This window comes from Colobus angolensis, unplaced genomic scaffold, assembly GCF_000951035.1.
Source record: "Colobus angolensis palliatus isolate OR3802 unplaced genomic scaffold, Cang.pa_1.0 Scaffold25, whole genome shotgun sequence".
NCBI lineage: Eukaryota > Metazoa > Chordata > Mammalia > Primates > Cercopithecidae > Colobus > Colobus angolensis.
This window is the reverse complement of record NW_012115710.1, coordinates 2,902,327-2,912,272: the sequence shown is the minus strand read 5'-3', so window position 1 is coordinate 2,912,272 and position 9,946 is coordinate 2,902,327.

Sequence of the window (9,946 nt, the reverse complement as noted above, 5' to 3'; positions counted from 1 at the left end):
AAGTTAAACATATGCTGGCCAGGCACGGTGGCTCATGCCTGTCATCCCAGCACTTTGGGAGGCCAAGGCAGGTGGATCACCTGAGGTCAGGAGTTTGAGACCAGCCTGGCCAACATGGTGAAACCCCATCTCTACTAAGAATACAAAAATCAGCCGGGCGTAGTGGCGCATGCCTATAATCCCAGCTACTCAGGAGGCTGAGGGAGGGGAATTGCTTGTACCCAGGAAGTGGATGATGCAGTGAGTAGAGATTGCACCACTGCACTCCAGCCTGGGCAACAGAGCAAGACTCCATCTCAAAAAAGAAAAAAAAAATGTATTAACATCTTTTCACTACTGCACCTGCAGTAGTGGCCAGGCTTCAAGGTTCCCCAGGGGCAGCTGGGTCAGATGTATTGTATCCTTTCCACGGTGAAGGCTAGCTGCAGCTGAGAGGCTGTGGAAATAGCCTTGGAACAGAGCATATTAGCCAAATCCAATGACGGGAACATATTTGCCAGTGGCTGATTCTATGGAAAGTCATCCTGGGTGTGGGGGCCTTAATGGGTACGTGATGTTTTGTTTTGTTTTTGACGCAGGGTCTTGCTTTGTTGCTCAGGTTGGAGTGCAGTGGTTCAATTATAGCTCGCTGTAGCTTTGATCTGAGCTCAAGCAATCCTCTTGCTTCAGCCTCTCCAGTAGTCGGGACCACAGATGCACACTACCATGCCCAGCTAATTATTTCTATTTTTATTTTTAGTAGAGAGGAGGTCTCACTATGTTGTCCAGGCTGGTCTTGAGCTCTTGAGCTCAAGCGATCCTTGATCCTCCCACCTTAGCCTCCTAGAGTGCTAGGATTACATACGTGAGCCACCTCACAGGGCTGGTACATGATGTTCTGAAATACATATACATTGTGGAATGACTAAGTTGAGCTAATTAACATATGCGTCCCTCACATTCTTTTTTTTTTGAGACGGAGTCTCGCTCTGTCGCCCAGGCTGGAGTGCAGTGGCCAGATCTCAGCTCACTGCAAGCTCCGCCTCCCGGGTTCCGGCCATTCTCCTGCCTCAGCCTCCGGAGTAGCTGGGACTACAGGCGCCCGCCACCTCGCCCGGCCAGTTTTTTGTATTTTTTAGTAGTAGAGACGGGGTTTCACCGTGTTAGCCAGGATGGTCTCGATCTCCTGACCTTGTGATCCGCCCGTCTCGGCCTCCCAAAGTGCTGGGATTACAGACTTGAGCCACCGCGCCCGGCCTCACATTCTTATTTTGTGTGCATGTGGTGAGAACACTTAAAATCTACTCTCTTAGCAATTTTTGAGTCCTGTAGTCCCCGCTTATCCAGGGAAAATATGTTCCAAGATCATGGAGAGTACCTATCATAAAACTTAATTCATAAATTAGGCGTAGTAAGAGATGAACCACAATAATGAATAATAATACAATAAAACAATTACAACCATGCACTGTAATAAAATTATACGTATGTGGTCTCCCTCTCTCAAAATATCTTATTGTACTGTATTGTACCCACCTATTGTGGGACTGCGGTTGACCACAGGTACCTGCACTGCAGAAAGGGAAACCTCAAATAAGGAGGGACTGCTGTCTATGGTACATTGTTATTAACTAGAGTTACCATGTTGTATTAGTACAGTAAATCTCTTAAACTTATTCCTCCTGCACTTCAGCTGCACACCACCATGTCCAGCTAATTTTTCAAATTTGTAGTAGAGATGAGGGTCTCACTATGTTACCCAGACTGGTCTCAAACTCCTGGGCTTAACCAGTCCTCCCACTTTGGCCTCCTAAAGTGCTGGGATGATAGGTGTGAGCCACTGCGCCTGGCCATCAACTTCTTATAAAGTTAAACATATGCTGGCCAGGCACGGTGGCTCATGCCTGTCATCCCAGCACTTTGGGAGGCCAAGGCAGGTGGATCACCTGAGGTCAGGAGTTCAAGACCAGCCTGGGCAACATGGTAAAACCCTGTCTCTACTAAAAATACAAAAAATTGTCTGGGCATAGTGGTATGCGTCTGTAATCCCAGCTACTCAGGAAGCTGAGGCAGGAGAATTGCTTGAACCTGGGAGGCAGAGGTTGCAGTGAGCCTAATTGCACCATTTTACTCCAGCCTGGGCAACAGGAGCAAAACTCCGTCTCAAAAAAAAGGAAAAAAAAGTTAACCATATGCTTATCTTACAATTCAGAAATTCTGCTTCAAGGTGTCTTCCCAAGAGAAAGGAAAACATATGTCCACACGAGGATTTGTACATGAATATTCATAGTAGCCTTATTTGTAATTGCTGGAAACTGAAAGCAACCCAAATATACAACTGGTGAATGGATAAACAAGTTGTGGTATTCCATACTATGGAATACTCCTCAGCAATAGAAAGGAATGAACTTAGGACTGGGCGCAGTGGCTCACACATATAATCCCAGCACTTTGTGAGGCCGAGGTGGGCAGATCACCTAAGGTCGGGAGTTCGAGACCAGCCTGACCAACATGGAGAAACCCCGTCTCTACTACAAATACAAAATTAGCCGGGCATGATGGTGCATGCCTGTAGTCCTAGCTACTCGGGAGGCTGAGGCAGGAGAACCGCTTGAATCCAGGAGGTTGAGGTTGTGGTGAGCCGAGTTTGCACCTTTGCACTCTAGCCTGGGCAATAAGAGCAAAAGACCATCTCAAAAAAAGAAAGAAAAGAGAAGAAAAAGAAAGGAATGAACATAAACTTTTCGTAGAGATGGCGGTCTCATGATGTTGTCTAGGCTGCCAAGCAGTTAATCTAAACCTGACTTAACCCCTGGAGTCTTTAAACCCAATAAAGCCACCATTGCCATGGGGAAGGCCCCTAACCATGACAATACTGATTTGAGGCTCTCTGGAGGAAAAAAAAAATCAAGTATACATATAAACAGGGCAAAGAGGACCCAATCTCACTCCAAAATATATCCAGTAAGTATTTAAAAGATTAAAAAATTTCAGCATTGTATGGGTATACCACAACTTGTTTATCCATTCACCGGTTGTTGTAGATTTAGATTGCTTCCAGTTCCTGGCAATTATAAATAAGGCTGCTATGAACATTCATGTACAAATCATCATGTGGACATGCTTTCCTTTCTCTTGGGAAGACAGCTGAGAGTGGGATTGCTGGATTGTAATATAAGCATATGTTTAACTTTATAAGAATTTGATAATACTGATTTGAGGCTCTCTGGAGGAGAAAAAAAATAGAGTATAAATATAAACAGGGTAGAGAGGACCCACTCCCATCCCAAAATATATTCAGTAAGCCTCAAAAAAAAAAAAAAATAAAAAGATTTCAGCATAGTATGGAATACCACAACTTGTCTATGCATTCACTGGTTGTATATGTGGGTTGCTTCCAGTTTCTGGCAATTACAAATAAGGCTGCTATGAACATTCATGTACAAATCATCATGTGGACATGTTTTTCTTTCTCTTAGGAAGCCACCTTGGAGTGGGATTGCTGGATTGTACGATAAGCATACGTTTAACTTGATAAGAAGTTGCTGGCTGGGCACAGTGGCTCTCACACCTATCATCCTGGCACTTTAGGAGGCCAAGGTGGGAGGATCGCTTGAGCCCAGGAGTGTGAGACCACTCTGGGCAGCAGAGTGAGACCCCATCTCCACAAAAAATTTGAAAAATCAGCCAGTCATGGTGGTGTGCACCTGTAGTCCCAGCTACTTGGGAAGCTGAGGTAGGAGGATCACTTGAGCCCAGGAGATTGAGATTGCAGTGAGATGTGACTGAGCCATTGCACTCCAGCTTAGAGGGAGATCCTGTATCAAAAAACTACCCCCAAACAAAAAAACCTGCTGGTCCCAGAATGCTCCCTGGAACAGGGAGCTAATGCCTGCTTGAGACCAAGCAACAGTCAGAGAATGAGATCCTTCCTCTGAGAGCTGATGTGTCATTAGGATGCAAGACTCAATTCAAGACACAGAGAGAGGTCTGGGCCCAGTTGCATGCAGGGCCTCTGGAAACAGGGTTGCAGCTTCTTACTCCAGTTCCTAAACACCAGCTTTTGAAACTTCTGACTTAGGCTGGTTAAACTTATAGCAGAGGGTTCAGTAGGTCTCAGCAAATGCAGCATCCAGCTCAAAGAGCATGCCCCCCAGCTGGCAGCAGTGCAGTGAGCAGCAAGGCAAGAGGAGAAAGACCCTGGTGCTGGTGCTGGTGCTGGTGGTGGTCATCACCTAGATCCCTGCTCACAGCACCGACGATGCCGCCGCCCCACAGAGGCAGAACAGGACCCTTCGGTGAGTGTGTGGCATCATCGGTCTTGACATCTGAACCAAATTTCGGATGGGGAGATCCATCCCCTTTTCGCAGATGGCCAGAGCATCAGCCTTCAGGGTTCAACTCCAAAGTCCCCTCCTCCAGAAAGCCTGACCTGGGTTTCTTGCCTCCTCATTGCTCCTACAACCTGTCTGCTTCTCTCTTTTTATCACTTAACTTCTTAGAATGGGAACTTGGGCTTGCTTGTGGAAAAGCCAGACTGTAAAATATTTTAGAGAGGTTTATTCTGAGCCAATAGGAGTGGTCATGGCCTGAGGAACAGTCTCAAGAGGTCCCAAGCAAGTGCACACTGAGGAGCTGGATTACAGTTTGGTTTTATGCATTTTAGAGGCAGGAGTTACTGGCAAAGTCATAGATCAATACATGGAAGGCACACATTGGTTTGTCCTGAAAAGGCAGGAGATCTTGAAACATGGACTTACAGGTTATAGGTGGGTTCAGAGATTCCTTGTTTTTCTTTCTTTCTTTCTTTTTTTAGATGGAGTCTCACTCTGTTGCCCAAGCTGGAATGCAGTGGCGCAATCTCGGCTCACTGCAACCTCTGCCTTCTGGGTTCAAGTGATTCTCCTGCCTCAGCCTCCGAGTAGCTGAGACTACAGGCCCCCGCCACCATGCCCAGCTAATGTTTGTATTTTTAGTAGAGACAGGGTTTCACCATGTTGGCCAGGATGGTCTCGAATTCCTGACCTTGAGATCCACCCGCCTCAGCCTCCCAAAGTGCTGGGATTACAGGTGTGAGCCTCTGCGCCGAGCCTCAGACATTCTTTAATTTGCAGTTGGTTAAGGGAGTAAAGCTGTGTCTAAAAATTCGGAGCAGCAGAAAGGAGTGTTTTTAGTTGACATAAGGAAATCTGTTAACTAAACCACCAGCTCAGAGCGACCTGCACAGTGCATGACCTCAGGTCCTGTGTATAACTTGGTATCTTGAGGTCACAAAGAGTTTATTTCCTCAGCCGTAATCTCAATGTTAACATTAATGCTGGTCAGTTGTGCCTAAAGCCCAAAAGGCAGAGGGTACAATGAGGCTTGTCTGACCTCCCTTTCCATCATGGCCGGGAATTAAGTCTTAAAGTTTTTTCTGGGGTCCCGTTGCCCAAGAGGGGGTCCTTTCAGTTGGGGAGGGGCTTAGAATATAGATTGATTGATTGAGACAAGGTCTTGCTCTGTCTCCCAGACTGGAGTGCAATGGCGTGAACACAGCTTACTGCAGCCTCAACTTCCCAGGCTCCAGCGATACTCCTGCCTCAGCCTCCCGAGTCACTGGGACTAAAAGCACTCGCCATCACACCTGGAAAATATTTTTTATTTTTTGTAGAGACAGGGTCTTGCTGTGTTGCCCAGGCTGATCTCAAACACCTGGGCTCAAGCAATCCACTCACCTAACCCTCCCAAAGTGCTGTGATTACAGGTGTGAGCAATGGTACCTGGCCCATTATCTCATTTAATTGTCTTCACAATCCTGCTAAATAAGTTTCATGCTCTCTGCTCCAGAATGAGGAAACCAAAGCCTCTCAAATCACAAGGGACCGCCCTCAAGATCCTCTAACCAGCCAGGGAAGAGCTGGAACTTGAGCTCAGGCTGCATGAGTCTCCTCCGCGGAAGGGGAAAGACTGAGCTCAACTCAGTGGCTTTCAACCTGCTCCAGCATGAGGCCTCCGCTTTCCCTTTGGAAATTACTGCCCAGGGTGGTCCCAAACTCCTGAGCTCAAGTGATTCTCCTTGTCTCAGCCTCCCAAACAAAGTGCTGGGATTACAAGGGTGAGACACCATGTCTGGCCTAGGTTTTGATTTTTAGTTTACAGTTGTTAACACAAACTAAATATGGCCTGAGAAGGACTCCGTACTTCTATATTTAAGTCCTTGTGGATGAACTGTAACCTAGCTTAGTAGGCAGGCAGAATCGAAAACCTAACTTAGTAGTATGCGCCTGTTACATCGGCTAAGTCTTGGCCAACCTAGCGGCCGTACTTCAGTCATTCATACACGGCTGAGTGTTCAAACTATGTTCAAATAAGACATATGCCGAGGCCAGGCGTGGTGGCTCAGGCCTGTAATCCCAGCACTTGGGGAGACCGAGGTGAGTGGATCATCTGAGGTCGGGAGTAAGAGAGGAGTCTGACCAACATGGAGAAACCCCGAACCCCGCCTCTACTAAAAATACAAAATTAGCTGGGCATGGTGGCACATGCCTGTAATCCCAGCTGCTTGGGAGGCTGAGGCAGGAGAATTGCTTGAACCCGAGAGGCGGAGGTTGCAGTGAGCTGAGATCGTGCCATTGTACTTCAGCCTGGGCACTAAGAGCGAAACTGCATCTCAATAGTATAATAATAATAATAACAACAACAACAAATAAGACGTACGCTGAGCTGTAACCAATCCAGCCATTCTGTACCTCACTACCAATTTCTGTACATCATTTCTCTCTCTTTTTTTTTTTTTGGTCTACATATCTTCCACCACGTGGCTGCTGGAGTCTCTGTGAATCTGCTGTGATTCTGGAGCCTGCTGGATTCGGGAAATGTGCGTTGCTCAATTAAACTCCTTTACATTTAATTCGGCAGAAGTTTTTCTTTTACCACAGGCTTATATTCCCCACTGCCCTCAATACCCTGGAAAGTTCCACGGGGACCCATGTACAAAGCCTCACCCTGGGGCAATGGCTGAGCTTGGCCTGACCCTCTAGGCTAACAAGGTGAAGTCTGTGGGGCCATCGACGATGGGGTTCCATTAACCAGGATGGGGTTAAATCACCAGCGATTTTCCTTAGTATAGGTCCATTCTTCTGTAAGATGGAGAAGATGACATTCCACCCAGCTGAGGCCTTGGGAGAATGGAATAAAAGGACTTCCAGTGCTGTGCCAACCTGGACAAACGCCAGAAAGCCTGGTTCGTCTTTTGACAAAATCCCCCTTGATTCCCCATTTTGCTTTTCTCCTCCTTTCTTTCCTCTATTTCTTTTTCTTTCTTTCTTTCTCTCTCTCTCTCCCTGCCCCCCCGTCTTTCTCTCTCTCTCTTCCTTGCTTTTTTTTTTTTTTTTGAGACGGAGTCTCACTCTGTAGCCTCATCGGAGTGCGGTGACGCAATCTCGGCTCACTGCAAGCTTCGCTCCTGGGGCTCAAGAAATTCTCCTGTCTCACCTCCCAAGTAGCTGGGACTAGAGGCATATGCCACCACACTCGGTTAATTTTTTGTATTTTTAGTAGAGACGGGGTTTCACCGTGTTGCCCTAGGTGGTCTCGAACTCCTGAGCTCAGGCAGTCCAACGGCCTTGGCCTCCCAAAGTGCTGGGATTACAGGCGTGAGCCACTATTCTGGGCTTCTCCCCCTTTTTCAAGCCTTCTCCATTTCCTGGCTCCACCAGTTCTCTCCAAATTCTTTCCAATGCAGGCTTCCATTGTTATTAAAATTCCCCTGGGCAAAAAAACAGGAAGAGGAGGGCAGGTGGCTGAGAAATCCCAGAAGAGGGAGGAGGGAGGGAATGCTGAGTAGCTCACCACCTGGCCAGCCTTCCTGAGTCCAGGTGTTGATAGTCAGAATCTCCAGCCTAGCTATGTCATTATTTTCTGTTCCATAGGAAGGATTTGGGTGGCTGCCTCCTACTCTCCAAAATCCACAGCTGTCACTCAAGGTAGCTCCCCTGGCACTGGGACCTTGGAGACAGCCTCGTAATTACACTAATAATAAGAGCAACAACAATAATGAAAATAATGACAGCTACCACTTATTGAGTTCTCACTCTGTTCGTGGTGTTCTTCTGAGCTTTTCACAGGAGCTCAATTAATCCTCCCAAAAGCATTCTACAGTCAGTGCTGTTCTTTTTTATTTTAAAAAGTTTATGGATACATATGGGTGGAAAGAGTTGAATTAGTTGGTGACACATTTTCATTCGTGATTTAGAGAGGATCCCTCTTTTGTTTTCCTTATTTATTTTGTTCCCTTTTATTTCCTTTCACTTCTGCTATTGTCTTTATCATTCTGTACCTTTTGCCATTATCTTTGTTAATGTGTATCCTTAGCTATTGTTTTTGTTATTGTGTATCCTTTGTAATTATTTTTGCTATCTTGTCTCCTTTGCTATTATCCTTATTATCCTGTGTCTTTTGCTGTTGTATTTATTATTGCATAGCCTTTTATTAAGTTGAAATTCACAAATCATAAAATTGGCCATTTAAAGTGGACAGTTCAGTGGCGTTTAGTATAATCACAACGTTATAGATCTTTTTATTAATATATGTCCATACAAATTGTGTGTTGCCACCAGTAGTGTGGTTCCAGTTCAAGTTGGCCCATATCTTTGTCAACACTTAGTATTGTCCGTCTTTTAAATTTTCACCATTGTAGTTGGTAGCACTATACCTTTAAGATTTGGTTCCTATTGCTGTCTCTAGTTTGTTGCTTTTAACTGCTGCAAAGTCCTCCATGAGGGATCCACCACATTCTATCATCCACTCCCCCGTTAATAGGTAACCGGGTTTCTTCTAATTTCCACCACAGCAAAAAACTCTGTGACAGAGAGCTTATATCTGCCCCTTTGTGATGTGCATAATTATTACCTTTGTGTAGACACCCAGAAGTGGAAGTACTGGGTCTTAGGATGTACATATACTTAATTCAACCAAGCAATGCTGTATTAGTTTCTGAAATAACCACACCGATGTACATTCACACCAGCTGTCCACAAGGATTCCTGTGCTTCCACATCTCTACTAATACTTGGGATTACTTAACTTTGAAATTTTCTTAAATCCATCTAACAAATGTAAAGCAATTTGTTATTTGTATTTGTGTTTCTTGGATACCTAATGAGTCTGAGCATATTTTGTATGAGTGTTTTGGGTTTCCTTCCTTATAAATCCGTTCATACCCTCTGCTTATTATTCTCATTTATTTTTGCAGGACTTCCTTGCATATTTGGGTCAATATGTCAATCTTAAGTCAATAGTACAGACTACAAATGCCACCTTCTCAAGCTGTTACATGTTGATTTACCTTGTCTGTTGTGTCTTTTGATGAACAGAAATCTTTAACTTTGATGTAATGAAATTAAACATTATTTTGCTTTTAGATTTGTCTTTCTGAAGTTTTAAAAAAATCCTTCCTCAGGCCAGGCACAGTGGCTCACATCTGCAGTCTCAGCACTTTGGGAGGCTGAGGTGGGCAGATCGCTTGAGCCCAGGAGTTTGAGACCAGACTGGGCAACATGGCAAGACTCTGTCTCTACAAAAAATACAAAAATTAGGCGGGCGTGGTGCCATGCACCTGTAGTCCCTGCTACTTGGCAGGCTGAGAGATGGGAGGATTGCTTGAGCCCAGGAAGTTGAGGCTGCAGTGAGCTGTGATTGCATCACTGTACTCCAGCCTGGGCAATAGAGTGAGACCCTGTCTCAAAAAAAAAAAAAAAAGAAAAAAAGAAGAAGAAGACAAAGAAGAGGAGGAGGAGGAACAGGAGGAGGAGGAGGAGGAGGAAGAAAAGTCCTTCCTCATCCCCAAATCACAAAAATGTTATCTGCCATTATCTTTTTTTTTTTTTTTTTTGACGGAGTCTTGCTCTGTACCCCAGGATGAAGTGCAGTGGCTTAATCTTCGCTCATTGCAAGCCCCACCTCCCAGGTTCACGCCATTCTCCTG